This window comes from Oryzias latipes, chromosome 11, assembly GCF_053564925.1.
Source record: "Oryzias latipes strain Hd-rR chromosome 11, Olatipes_Hd-rR_3.1".
Lineage (NCBI taxonomy): Eukaryota > Metazoa > Chordata > Actinopteri > Beloniformes > Adrianichthyidae > Oryzias > Oryzias latipes.
In genome coordinates this window covers 20,049,906-20,064,721 of record NC_136247.1, presented here as the reverse complement: position 1 = coordinate 20,064,721, position 14,816 = coordinate 20,049,906, and the positions used below count along the sequence as shown (strand labels likewise).

At 41.1% G+C, this 14,816-nt stretch overlaps 1 long non-coding RNA gene across 1 annotated transcript; it reads right to left on the bottom strand.

Moving 5' to 3' along the window:
- Positions 1 to 11,577: 11,577 nt before the first annotated feature.
- On the bottom strand, positions 11,578 to 12,700 carry LOC144995651 (uncharacterized). Its single transcript, XR_013659169.1, has 3 exons — positions 12,426 to 12,700; positions 11,924 to 11,986; positions 11,578 to 11,714 (listed from the first exon to the last, which is right to left on the bottom strand). It is a non-coding gene; the product is annotated as an uncharacterized LOC144995651 (long non-coding RNA).
- Positions 12,701 to 14,816: the final 2,116 nt, after the last annotated feature.

Sequence of the window (14,816 nt, the reverse complement as noted above, 5' to 3'; positions counted from 1 at the left end):
AAAATTGCCAAAATAACCATGCGAATCATCCACAACACTTTAGACATACCGGATCGGTCGAGGCCCGGGTTAACAACGACCGCCACCGATGCTGTTAACCTACAGGGTGTCGGTGGAAATTTGACTACTGTTGGTGGAAGAAAGAGGGGAGGCAGAAGGGTCCGTGGCCAGAGAGAGAAGGGAAAAGGCAGGAACATAGGTTTGAGAATAGGGACTCTTAACGTTGGCACAATGACAGGGAAAGGCAGAGAGCTGGCAGACATGATGGAGAGAAGGAAGGTAGATGTACTGTGTGTGCAGGAGACAAGGTGGAAGGGCAGCAAGGCACGTAGTATTGGAGGAGGATACAAACTGTTCTATCATGGTGTTGATAGGAAGAGAAACGGGGTAGGAGTGATTCTGAAGGGGGAGTTTGTAAACAGTGTTCTAGAGGTGAAAAGAGTCTCAGACAGGATGATGAGCCTAAAGTTAGAAATTGAAGGGGTGATGGTGAATGTAGTCAGTGGGTATGCGCCACAGGTTGGCTGTGAGTTAGAAGTGAAGGAGAGATTCTGGAGTGAGTTGGATGAGGTCATAGAGAGTTTTCCCAGAGGAGAGAGAGTTGTTATTGGAGCAGACTTTAATGGGCATGTTGGTGAGGGCAACAGAGGTGATGAGGAGGTGATGGGCAGGTTTGGTGTGAAGGAAAGGAATCTGGAGGGACAGATGGTGGTGGACTTTGCGAAGAGGATGGAAATGGCTGTAGTCAACACTTACTTCCAGAAGAGAGAGGAACATAGAGTGACATACAGAAGTGGAGGTAGGAGTACTCAGGTGGACTACATCCTATGTAGACGAGGTCATTTGAGAGAGGTTAATGACTGCAAAGTGGTGGTAGGAGAGAGTGTAGCCAGACAGCACCGCATGGTGGTGTGTAAGATGACTCTGGAGGTCAGGAAGAAGAAGAGAGGGAAAACAGAAAAGAAGACCAAGTGGTGGAAGCTACAGAATGAAGAAACTTGTGAGGAATTTAGGCAGAAGTTGAGGCAGGTCCTGGGTGGTCAGGATGAGCTTCCAGAGGACTGGGAAACTACAGCAGAGATTATCAGGGAAACAGGTAGGAAGGTGCTAGGTGTGTCATCTGGAAAGAGGAAAGACGGTAAAGAGACTTGGTGGTGGAATGAGGAAGTACAGGAATGCGTCCAGAGGAAGAGGTTGGCTAAAAGGAAGTGGGATGTAGAAAGGACTGAGGAAGGTAGACAGGAGTACAAGGAAGCGCAGCGTAGAGTGAAGAGAGAGGTGGCAAAGGCCAAACAGAAAGCTTACGATGAGCTTTATGACAGGTTAGACACAAAGGAAGGAGAAAAGGACTTGTACAGGCTAGCCAGACAGAGAGACAGAGATGGGAAGGACGTGCAACAGATAAGGGTGATTAAGGACAGAGATGGAAAGGTGCTAACAACCCAAGAGAGTGTACAGAAAAGATGGAAGGAGTATTTTGAGGAGCTGATGAACGAGGAAAATGACAGGGAAAGAAGGGAGGAAGATGTGGTTGTTGTGGAGCAGGAAGTAGCAGAGATTGGAAAGGATGAGGTTAGGAAGGCTCTGAAAAGGATGAAGAGCGGAAAGGCCGTTGGTCCTGATGACGTACCTGTGGAGGTATGGAAGTGCCTAGGAGAGACAGCAGTGGAATTTCTAACAAGGTTGTTCAATAGGATTTTAGAGAGTGAGAAGATGCCTGAGGAATGGAGGAGAAGCGTTCTGGTCCCAATCTTTAAGAACAAGGGTGACACGCAGAACTGCAGCAACTATAGAGGAATAAAGTTGATGAGCCACACAATGAAGCTGTGGGAAAGAGTAGTGGAAGCCAGGCTTAGGAAGAAGGTGGAGATTTGTGAGCAGCAGTATGGTTTCATGCCCCGTAAGAGCACCACTGATGCCATTTTTGCTTTGAGAATGTTGATGGAAAAGTACAGAGAAGGTCAGAAGGAGCTGCATTGTGTGTTCGTAGATTTAGAGAAGGCGTATGACAGGGTGCCGAGGGAGGAGCTGTGGTACTGTATGAGGTCGTCTGGAGTGGCAGAAAAGTATGTCAGAGTAGTTCAGGACATGTATGAGAGAAGTATGACGGTGGTGAGATGTGCTGTAGGTCAGACAGAGGAGTTCAAGGTGGAGGTGGGACTACACCAAGGATCAGCTTTGAGTCCTTTTTTGTTTGCTATGCTGATGGACAGGCTGACAGACGAGGTAAGACAGGAATCTCCCTGGACAATGATGTTTGCGGATGACATTGTAATTTGCAGTGAGAGTAGAGAGCAGGTGGAGGAACAGCTAGAGAGGTGGAGGTTTGCTCTGGAAAGAAGAGGTATGAAGGTCAGTCGTAGTAAGACAGAATACATGTGTCTGAACGAGAGGGATCAAGGTAGAAGCGTTAGGTTACAGGGGACTGAGGTGAAGAAGGTGCAGGAGTTTAAGTACTTGGGGTCAACAGTTCAGTGTGATGGGGATTGTGGAAAAGAGGTGAAGAGGCGAGTGCAGGCAGGTTGGAGCGGTTGGAGGAAAGTGTCAGGAGTGTTGTGTGACAGAAGAGTGCCAGCAAGACTCAAAGGAAAGGTGTACAAGACAGTGGTGAGACCAGCTCTGCTCTATGGGTTAGAGACGGTAGCAGTGAGACAGAGACAAGAGGCTGAGATGGAGGTAGCGGAGATGAAGATGTTGAGGTTCTCCTTAGGAGTGACCAGGTTAGACAGGATAAGGAACGAGTACATCAGAGGGACGGCTCATGTTGCCTGTGTTAGCGACAAAGTCAGAGAAGCCAGACTGAGATGGTTTGGACATGTTCAGAGGAGGGATAGTGGATATATTGGTAGAAGGATGTTGGAAATGGAGCTGCCTGGCAGGAGGGCAAGAGGACGGCCAAAGAGGAGATACATGGATGTCTTAACAGAGGACATGAAGTTGGCTAATGTTAGGGTAGAAGATGTCCATGATAGAGTGAGGTGGAAAAGGATGATTCGCTGTGGCGACCCCTGATGGGAAAAGCCGAAAGAGAAAGATGGACATAAATGTTTGGATTTCTTTCTATGTGTGCATTACTTGGTTTGATGCCGACATCTGGTGAAAATTTCGTGTCAATAGATCGATTAGAAATGTGTTGTTTGAGAGAAATGTTGACGTGTTCAATACTTATTTTCCCCGCTGCATGTCCAAGAAAATAACACAGGTTTATTTTTTTTATTTAGGCTAAAAATGTCATCATCATCATAATTAAAAGACCACTGGGGAAAAATAGATCAAGAGTTGATCGGAGTGGGACTTATAACCCTTGTGCTATCTTGTGGGGTCCAGATGACCCTACCCTGACATTGACGTGTTATCCCTACCATGACAGAGGTGGATAAAGGTGAAGAGGATTTCATGTAATCCATGGACACCAGTGAAGATCACAAATCATTGAAGAAAAAAGGTTCAGCACACTGTCTTGTGGGGTCCAGATGACCCCACTCCCAACGTGAAAGTGCCTAGGAGGCACGTTAACGTTGGGAGTGGGGTCATCTGGACCACACAAGTTAGCACAAGGGATAAAAATTTAGGAGAGATGATCTATCCTTACTCGTCAACATAATAGATGTGCATCTGAATATCATGCATGTTGACTCTAGTTTGTCTAACTTGTAGCTATAGTAATAACACGATAATATTTGCATTTTTTATTCTGTCTAATGTTCACAGATTTTTTATTTTATCTTTTTATTTTTTATTTTAAGATCATATTCAAAAGGTAGTAAAACGTTCTCATTCCTTTGCTGTTAGTGTTTTGAAATGTAATAAAGCTAACATTGTTGTAATTATAGGGCTGCACCGCACGGTGGTGTAGTGGTTAGTGCCCTCGCCTCACAGTGAGAAGGCTTTGAATTTGAATTCCAGCAGAGTCCTGTCTGTGTGGAGTTTGCATGTTCTCCCTGTACATGTGTGGGTTTTCTTCCTCTCACAGTCCACAAACATGCTTTATAGGTTAATTGGTGTCTCTAAATCATGTGTAAATGTGGTTATGTGTCCCTGCAATAGACCAGGTGACCTGTTCAGGGTGTACACCGCCTTCACCCAACAGTGACTGGGACAGGCTCCAGCAACCCTTTAACCTTGAAATTGATTAATTGGCTTTAGAAGATGGATTATTGCTAATTCTTATAACGTGCTGTCATTGTAAATTGAGAGATTTTTTCTAAAAATAACAAGTAAATATTTTACAGCTGTAACTCCGAGTTAAAACAATGAAACCTAATAAGATCACCATAAATAATCTAAAAATAAATAATTTGAACATTTCAGAAAAGACTCATATTCGCAGGAACAGCCTTGAGCATGGCCTACTGTGACTGAGTTCACCACATTATGGAAATACATGACATTGCACACTCAAACCTTAGTAAATTTGCATAGTTTTGACCTAAGGGAAATGTATAAATGCAGGGCTCTTTTCAGAGGAGAAATGGTCTACCTCCCACTCCCAAAACCCACTGCCCCATGAAAAAAGTCTGACTTTAGTTCAGCACCTCCCTAGAGAAAGTCTGACAACTCTGGGAACTCAAGTCTAGAGTCTACAATTAGTAAGATCCTCTTTTGTTTCTCTTTTTCCACTATCAGTGAAACTTTCAGTAATAGCTGTCTGACCACATTGACAAAGCATAAATCAAAGGAATCTCTGCTTTTGACTAGTAAAAGAACATGAAACAAACAAGGTAGCCCCACTGATGTAATGCAAAAGCCCTCAAATTCTAATATTGTGTCTGGGGTTATTCTTGTGGATGGACTGTAGGAGACTGAGACTGATGTCTGTTTAGTGAATTACATGAAACATGACCAAAATTTGAAAAACAAAAAAATGTGACATGAAAAAGAGATAAAGACAAAGATTGGGAATGAAAAAACTAAAACATTGGGTTTAAATTAATTCATAACAAAAGAAAAAAACTGACACGGATGATTGTTTACTGGTTAAAATTTGATCTGCAGGAGCACCAAGCTGAACTACAAACTACCGGTACTAAATTTAATCATTTTGATCATGTTGCCACAAAAGCTTTCTAAATTTAAAGATTTTAAGCTTCAAATCTTATTTTGACTCTTAAATAAAACCTACTTAAAAAAACGCTGCATCAGAGAACATTTAAATAATTAGAACATTTATTTATTTCAAAGTCAGATTTTTCCCATGTGCAGTCCCTGTTTTTTTTAAACATAATTTGTTATGTATTTTATTTTACAATTAAAATAATATGCTTGACCTGAAGAAGGACTTTATTCTACGAATAGCTGATATCCAGTTCCTGCAGCACTAGATGGCGCCATAGCTCTGATAAGACTGTTCAATCATCTCATTTGAGGTGACTAGTCCATGGCTTTCACAGAGATCCGTATAAAAGGTTTAAAGAAAAGGTCATATGTTAAATTTATATTTTTACTTGTATCTAAATATAAAGAATTATCAGTACACTGCATTATTGGCATTACTGTATTTTTAATATGACAGTTTTTACTTTGTTGACTACACTGCAAAAAAAACAATGAATCAAAAAATTGTTCAAACATTTCTTTGAATAAGCAAAAAATTAAGAAATAAATTATTTTTTTAAATTGCCAATGGGTTAAGAAAACTGGTATTACAAATATCTTAAATGCAAATATTCTAGTGCAAGGGTCGGCAACCTGCAGCTCCAGAGCTGCATGGCTCTTCGATCCCCTGGCTGCTGTATGCAGAAAGAGGCGGAGCTCAACTGTATGCCCGTCTTCTTCTTCTGCTGCATTAGCAAGTTTCCATGTGCAATATTGCCACCTACCAGATTAGGGAGTTAATTAAATTAAGGCTCAACATGTACTTTTTAATTTTTTTTTTAATTTGGGAGGTTAGTTAGATTGAAATTGACCGTTCACACGTAATTTTCTAAATACATGTTGTCAATGTTGTACTTTTAGCTTGGCCACACGGACCTGCAGGAAGTATCTGTGGCTGACAACATTTAGCCTTGGACGCACTTAAAATACATGCGGGGAATAGAGCAATGTGCATCTTGTCTGCACTTATTATGTGCCGTCAACGTGAATTTCCATCGGTTTTTGTGCTTGATCACACGTAAATAAATGCAATTAACCGCCTTTAGGACATATACAATAGTGCTTTAAGAATTCTTTTTTTTACATTTTTTTTTTAGAAAAATGCTCCCTTTTATGGCTACAGGAAAGAAAAAAAAAGCAGACTGAACAAAGCTGCTGACTGTGACAGTAGTTGTCTCTTGGAAATAAAGTTTAACTTATGAAATGTACCTGCCATTTATTGATCAATGGTGTACTGTTATATGTAAAATGGGAACAAGTTATCAAAAACCATTTGTGACTTTTAAACTGCCTGTCAATTAAAAAATTAAATAGTAGTAGAAAAGAAAATCCTGTCGGAAATAAAGGCTGTAATATGAATGAATTTACTTCTCCATACACACTTTCCCTTACCTCACTTCCTGTCCTTCTTCAGAATGACTCCAATGAAACTGTAATGTGTCTCTTTTTACAAAGACAGAAATAATACACATGAAAGAAAAAACAGAACGTTTACCGACATTGGAAGACACAAAATTGCTTAACATTACGAAAGTCCAGAGGAAAACACCCTACACTTGCTATTTCTCACAAATGCACTCCTATTCAGTTCAGCCTAGTACTTTTACTTCACAAACATACCTACCATTTTGCCATACAGTCCACCACATTTGGTTTAAAGATGCAGTGTACATATTTTCAATTTGAATGTTTCAGAGTTCTAAAGATATAGTTTTTGGTGTGGTCCAAAAAAAAATTAATCCATGTTGAGGCCATGTGCAATTGTCGGGAGCCACTTTGCTTTCAGGGGAGTGTGTGGCAAACAGAAATAATACTGTTGTTGGTTTGAAATGTCCAACTTAATTCAAGTATTAAAAAAAATTGTTTTTAATTAAATGTGAAAATCAGAATTTAGTTTTTTGTTTGATTTTGGATCTTGTTGAATGCAGAATGGAAGGAACAAAACCAATGCAGACAGTTGGGTGCTGTGTTGTTTCAGACGGTGCATTTGTGCATGAGCACCTGAGATGCAATCCAGACGACAAAAGAAAAGCATCGTGTGTTCATTGCTGTTGGCATTTCCTTCTGTTTTCAACTGGTTGGTGTATCTTAAATACGTTCTTTTCAGCCTTGATTTGAGATTTCTCCAGTATATAGTATTTTTTAATACTTTTAAAAGAAAAAGAAAAATGTAATGAAGCTTAACGGAGCGGATGGAGTGAATGGCAATCTGAAAGGCCTCTGGCTGAACTACCGCTGTGTTATGCTGTGATTCTGGCGCGTGTAGCTTTTACCAGGCAATGTGTTTTGCTGTCAGTGTGCCTCGTGTAAGACCATGCTGGCAAAATGTTAAACACTGGTTACTCGGATTTTAAGCGGTTTCAGTTTAAACTAGAATAGGAAGACCACAACTGGAGAATTTTAAGATCTTATTCAATGTTGGACTGGTATACATTTATCGTTTAAAGACTGCAGTTTTGAAAATACTGAAAGAAAACTTCGCACATATGAAAAAAAGGTTTTATGTTAAGTGACTAAAGACACGCATCCTGGACGACAAAGGAAAAGCATCGTGTGCTCATTACTGTTGGCATTTTCTTCTGTTTTCAACTTAAAATCTATTTTGTTGCTTTGATGGCATTCCTGGTGTTGGTAACAGTACAGTAATTTATTTCCTTTCATCCAGCCAATGTTTCATTTTATAGGGTAGGATGGCTGGCTGAAAGTCTGCGGGTTTGCCGGCTGGCTGGTGAGCAGGCAAGCAGACAGGCAGGTGGGTGCCCCTGGAGCACCGCAGGTGTCCGTGTGTCGAGAGGTACAAGGGCCCCAACTTTAACCCAAAGCATGGCGTGTTTCCATGTCGTGGGTGGGGTACCGGCCTTACTCCAGGGGCACCCTACATCTCTGTGCGACGGACGATTGGAATGTTTCATTGCACAGAGCGTCAATGCCCTACTTACACCTTTATAGTTGATGCCCCCCCCCCCCCAAAAAAAACACTTTGGGTGCGTCAGAGTTATGAACACACTTTTGGATAATCATCTTGCAACATATTTGTTGCGTGTCAAAACCCAGGTGGCAGACATGAATGACCTTGGGATTATTTCAGGCAGGCAACTAGAGCAGTGCGTTTACCTGGTTACTCCTCCCTGCAGGCGGTTCAGTCTAATCAACTCACCTATTCACCTGTCACACATAGCAGTTTCACTAGATAGTGTGTTTGTTCCCTTCGTGGCGCTGTACTCGAACGGGAGTGGCCCTACGGTCAATCGTGCTGGGTCCCACATAGCAGTCCGACTGGGTAAGTCTGTCAAATATGGAATGGTTCCGAAACACACTTCATCTGACTTAAACGCACATAATACTGATCTTAACATTCACATTCTCTTCAAATTCATGCTGATCTCCTTTTGGTTTTGGGGGGGAAGTTTAATACCCAAAGTTTTCTACAGAGATCTTTGTTTAATTTATCTGAACAGAGCCTCATGCCACACTAAAAGAAATATGGAAATGAATTTTCTTTACTGCATGAGTTGTCTGACTGAAATGAATTTGATGTGCAAATCACGATCAGTGAGAACCCGGCATTACAGGTAAAACTGATACAAGCAGCTGCACTTTCTTTATTATCCCTTGTGCGATCCTAGGCACTTTAACATTGGGAGTTGGGTCATCTAGACCCACTAGACAGTGCGCTGAACCTTTTTTTTTCAATGATTTGTGATCTTCACTGGTGTCCATGTATTACATGAAATCTTTCCACCTTTATCCACCTTTGTCATGGTAGGAATAACACGTCAATGCAAGGGTGGGGTCATCTAAGATAGCATAAGAGTTAAACAGAGCAATTAAAGATTTTTTTAAAGGTCAGAAAAGGGTACTTTATTGCAGTCGTGTTAGAGAAAAGTCCAAATGTACATCAAAAGCATAAAATTTGTGTATTTGTCATGCCCTTATTCAATTCAATTCAATTCAGTTTTATTTGTATAGCTCAAATTCCCAACAACAGTCGCCTCAATGGGCTTTGTACCCGTAATTGTAAAGTAAAAATACAATCAAAAGGATCATGAATGCATGGAATTCAATAGGAAAATATATTAAACTTTAACTAAACAGAATAAACTAAACAGGGCATCCCAGCCCTTACCCTCCTTCGCGGCTCTTTACAAACTACATGTCACAATTAGTGCAGTGTGGCAGCATTGCACCTCCCCCTTATTTACTGTCTCCAACCTTAACAGCTGTTTGTGCTTGTTAATTATTATTTCAGGTATTTATGGAGTTGTCGTTTGGATTTTTGTTGTCGCAGTTTCCAGCTTTGTCCTGTCGTTAGTGTCATGTTTTTGTCCCACATATGTGGTGGATCTTGGTTATTAAACCTTTTGGCATTCCAATCCCTTGGATTCAAGTCCATCCTGCTCCTGGTTACCTTCTAGTAACGAGCCGTAACATTACACTGCGACCATGTTAAACCCAGCGGGAAGTTCCCACTCCAGAGACTTACCTGGATCATCCACCGAAGGAGGTTCTGCTCAAGGAGGTGAACTGTCGGGCCTGACTCAGGAGATGCACGGCTGCAGTTCTGGTATGCAGCAGCTTCTCTAGATTGGAGCATGCTTCTCTGTCTCTGCTCTGAACAGAGCAAAGTGGCCTTTGCTCTGGGCTTTTTGATGAGCCGAGCCAAGCGATGGGGGTTGGCAGAGTGGGACTGCTACGCTGAACGGTGCCACCCTTTTCGGGCGTTCTTTCAATTCAATTCAACTCAATTCAACTCAATTTAATCTGTATAGCTCAAATTCACAACAACAGTCGTCTCAATGGGCTTCGTATCAGTAATTGAAAAAGTGAAACATGAACTCAAAAGGATCATGAATACATAGAGTTCAATAGGAAAATACTAAATTAAACTAATAACTGACTAAGCTATACTGGCATCCCTGCCCTTAGACCCCCCTTCGCGGTAAGGAAAAACTCCCAAAAAAAATGGATTGCGGAAAAAACGAAGAAACCTCAGGGGTGTCCACGTGAAGGAGGGATCCTCCCCCAGGATGGACAGGCGATTTACCAGAACTCTTAGAGAAGAATTAACTTATCAAACTCTACAACAACATATTTAAAGTCCAGCAGACGACCTTCATCCAGCTGTGGTTGGGGGGACAGTCAGTGGTGCAAGTCGAGCCGGAGACAGGATCCACAGCCAGGTGTCAGAGCAGGAGCAGAGACGAGTTACACGGCCAGGTACAGAGCAGAGACGAGCTAGAGGCAGGATCCACAGCCAGGTGTAGAAGCAGTAGTAGAGTCGAGCCAGAGACGAGGTACACGGTCAGGAACAGGACCACGGATGAAACAACTGGAATCTGGAAGCACTCCCACTCCCCAGGAGGGGAGAGGGAAAGAGGGAGAGTACATGAATCGCACTGCGCCAAACAGAGGCATGGAGAACTAAATGATGAATAATGATCAAGAATAGAGAAGAGAGGAACTTCTTCACCCGACTCCTCATGGTGTTCGACCCAACCACACCTCACTGAGCTGCCGCTTCGGAGCTCCTCCATCTCCAGCAAGTTCGCAGCATCTCGGATTATGCCTTGGATTTCCGGATTCTGGCTGCCAGCACCCACTGGTCGGACGAGGAGCTGGTGGACGTCTTTCTTCGGGGCCTCTCCAGGGTACTCAAAGAGGGTTAGGGTTGAGCTGGCGGTGAGGGAGGTTTCAGAGAATCTGGAGGAGCTGATCGACCTGGCAGTGCGCATCGATCGGAGGATACAAGAGCAGGGTCGAGAACAACAAAGCAACCTTATTCCCTGCCCGCCGCTTCCTGTGGGAGTTCCAGCGCTCCGTTCAAGCCCCTGTGCTCCACAACAGGATTCCACTCCTTCCCCGGAGCCCATGTAACTGGGATTGAGACATCTCTCTCCCGCAGAATGGTGGCGAGCGGGACTTTATCTATATATCTATCTCTATCTCTATATCTCTCTATCTCTATATCTCTCTATCTCTCTCTATCTCTCTCTATCTCTCTCTCTATCTCTCTCTCTCTATCTCTCTCTATCTCTCTCTATCTCTCTCTCTATCTCTCTCTATCTCTCTCTATCTCTCTCTATCTCTCTCTATCTCTCTCTATCTCTCTCTCTATCTCTCTCTATCTCTCTCTCTATCTCTCTCTATCTCTCTCTATCTCTCTCTCTCTATCTCTCTCTATCTCTCTCTCTATCTCTCTCTATCTCTCTCTCTATCTATCTCTCTCTCTATCTCTCTATCTCTCTATCTCTCTCTCTATCTCTCTTTCTCTCTCTCTCTATCTATCTATCTATCTATCATATATATATATATATATATATATATATATATATATATATATATATATATATATATATATATATATATATATATATATATATATATATATATATATATATATATATATATATATATATATATATATATATATATATATATATATATATATGATTTTGGAAAGTCAAAGTCTTTGTCAGTCTGAAAAGGACCTCTTTGCACCAAATCTATTCTTACTGGATCAGAGAGTGTGGTTGGCCATTTAGCTGGACCAATTGGATTCGAGGTGGGTGGAATTTTGGATCCAGTAGGCTCCTCTTCCAGACACGGCTCTCTTGGAGCCTCTGGAACATCAGATACATAACTTTAACCAAAGCAAACAGTGAAAAGTCAAACAGTCCAATCAAATTTACATAACAGTTGCTGTGACGCTGTTGGACATGTTGGAAAGAAGTGCCTTCACTGTTGTGTGCACAAATGTATGACTATTTTTCAAGTAATAATGAAACAATAAGTTTGATATCAATTCCATATTGGCTAGATTTGAACTTACCAGCAGCAGCATCAATGTTTTCCCTTTCTATAGATGATGTGGTGACAGGAGTTTCTTCTGCAGCTGAAAAAAACAAGAATTAATTTTACACAATAATTAATGATAAAGCTAATAAAATAACTAAAGCAGAATACTACTAATAGTTTAGTGGTTCATTTAAAATGAACCATGTCCTACATTTGAACCGTACCGTAATGATAAACAACCAGTAAACCTGTCTGCTCTATGCTGCTTCATGGCAGCATAGAGCAGACTGAAGATAAAATCTTCAGTGATATCAGGAACATCTTGGGATGTGGATGCTGCACCACCTCCAATATTTTTGATACTTTTTGAGAGCAGAATAAACTGTCGGCTGAGAAGAAATTGTCAGGGTGTGGGGGGCAGGAGAGCAGGTAGGACCCAGACGCTGAGGCGGGAGGCAAATGGTTTCAGGGTAAGGTGTTCAATGGTAAACAAAAGGCGCTGCCGAGCAGGATGACAAAACAAAAACAAAACTTACTGTGGCGTGGCAAGAAACATGGACAAGGCAGAAGGGACGAAGACACATGAAGACGTTAAGACGCTATGACATGAAGACGTTAATGGACCCGCACAAGAGGAAGGCAAAGACAAGACTTATATACAGACAGGGCAGACAAGACACAGGTGAACATGATCAGGGCAGATGGGGACCAAGAAAGTAAAACTCAAGACATGACAAGACAGGAAACTTTTCAAAATAAAACAGGAAACAGAACCAAACAAGACAGAACAAGAACTAAAGCAAAAACCAAGACAAAACAAACCCAAACCATGACAGAAATGGTGCAAAATATCATCATTATGTAAAACCAAAACTGCAAAATACAAAGAAATAAACCTTCCCATTTATGAATGATAAATGTGAACAATAATTTGAGTAAAAGTGGAAATATAGGCATTTATACACTTTTTTATCTATTATTTTGTATGTTCATTATTCTAAAATTAGTATATTGATTTTGTTTGTCATTTAGAAATAAGAACATTTATTTCCTATTTGTATTTGGTAGTTTTCAATCTCCATATTTCATGCTAATGCAAGATTTTAAGAAACACTGGTTGTTGAAAAAGTCAGATTACCTGACTTGCTATAATAGATTAACAGCAGTTTTTATACTGACATAAACTGGAAAATGCAGAACGCGCTAAATATGTGTTAGCAAAACAAATAAACAATACAATACAGACTATTCCATTGATTGGAATAAGTCTGTTTTATTACCACTGAACAGTAATGCAGAGCAAAGACTCACAATACCAGTTAAATCAGGAAATATCAAATATGTAGGTATCAATTTTCCCCCCAAACTATCAGAACTGGTGCAGCTAAACCACACCCCATTACTGGAAGACATACAGGACGATCTAACACGCTGGACCAACCTGCCTCTGTCCCTTATGGGCAAGGTAGCCACGGTAAAAATGAAAATCTTACCCAAAGTTAATTATCTATTCTCAATGATTCCCACACAACCGCCATTAAAATGGTTCAAAACAGTAGACTCATCCATATCAAGCTTTTTATGGAACAATGAACCTGCAAGAATCAGTCTAAAAACTTTAAAATCTGCAAAAAGCTGTGGAGGATTAGAATTACCTAACTTCCACAATTACTTTCTTGCAAATAGATTACAATACATCTTAAAATGGTTAAAAAATAATCCAGAAACCAACTCATGGTTAGACTTGGAACAGGCGTTATGTGGAAAGATCAACATGTCAGATCTTCCATTTATTAGCCAACAGTTAAAAAACAGGATTGTTTCAAAAGTATTAATATAAATGCCACTTTAACAGCCTGGTGGGAATTTCTTGAAATATCAAAATCATCAATTCAACCATGCAAAATGACACCCATCTGGAACAACCCAGACATCCTTATAAACAAAAAAATGATCCACTTCCCAGCTTGGCAAGCAGGGGGCATAAAACAACTAGAGCAGATAATTATTGATAGAAGATTCATAACTCCCCAGGAACTTCAAGACAAACATGGAATAAATAACTTCTTGGAATATCAGCAACTTAAATCAATTATTACTAAAAAGTTTAAATACAGAGACAACGATTTAAAACCACCAGATGTAGTTACCACTCTGATTAATTTCTCAATGAATAAAACTCTCTCCAAAATATACAAACTTTTATGTAATTTAGATAATAATATTTCACTTCCAACAACAAAATGGGATGCGGATTTGAACATCAGCACAGATGGAAGCTTCTGGTCAGAACTATGTCTAAACACCTTTAAACTGACAAAAAGTCCAAATCTGCAGCTAATCCATTTCAAAACACTTCACAGAATTTACTACACTGGACATAGGATGTTCAAGATGGGTCTCAGCAACTCAGACATTTGTCAGCACTGTGACAGTAATCTACCCGACAGTTACATGCATGCACTGTGGTTCTGCACGCCTGTCCAGGCTCTCTGGCAGCATGTATGTGCCGATCTATCAGTCTGGCTTAAAGTTTCAATCACGGCTTCACCGTCACTTTGTGTGCTTGGTGACATGAGTGCCATCGATGTAGAAGGAAGATTAGGCTCTATCATTTTCATAACTCTTTGTATTGCTAAAAAACTATTTTAATAAATTGTAAAAACAAGAAAAATATAAATATAACTCAACACAGAAATCTGCTGTTTGATCATATCGGCTTGGAAAAAATGTCAGCCCAAGGTTCAAGTAACTTTGAAAAAATTCAGTCTCTCTGGTCTACCATGGCTAACTCCATGACTTAGGGGGTGGGGGGCCTGGTCGTCGCTGCTCCTTGCCCTTCTGCCGTGGTTCGGGTGGGGGTCGGGGCCTCCGGTGCCTGGCGGGGGGTGGTGGGGGCTCCGTTGGTTGGGGGTCGGGTCCGGGGC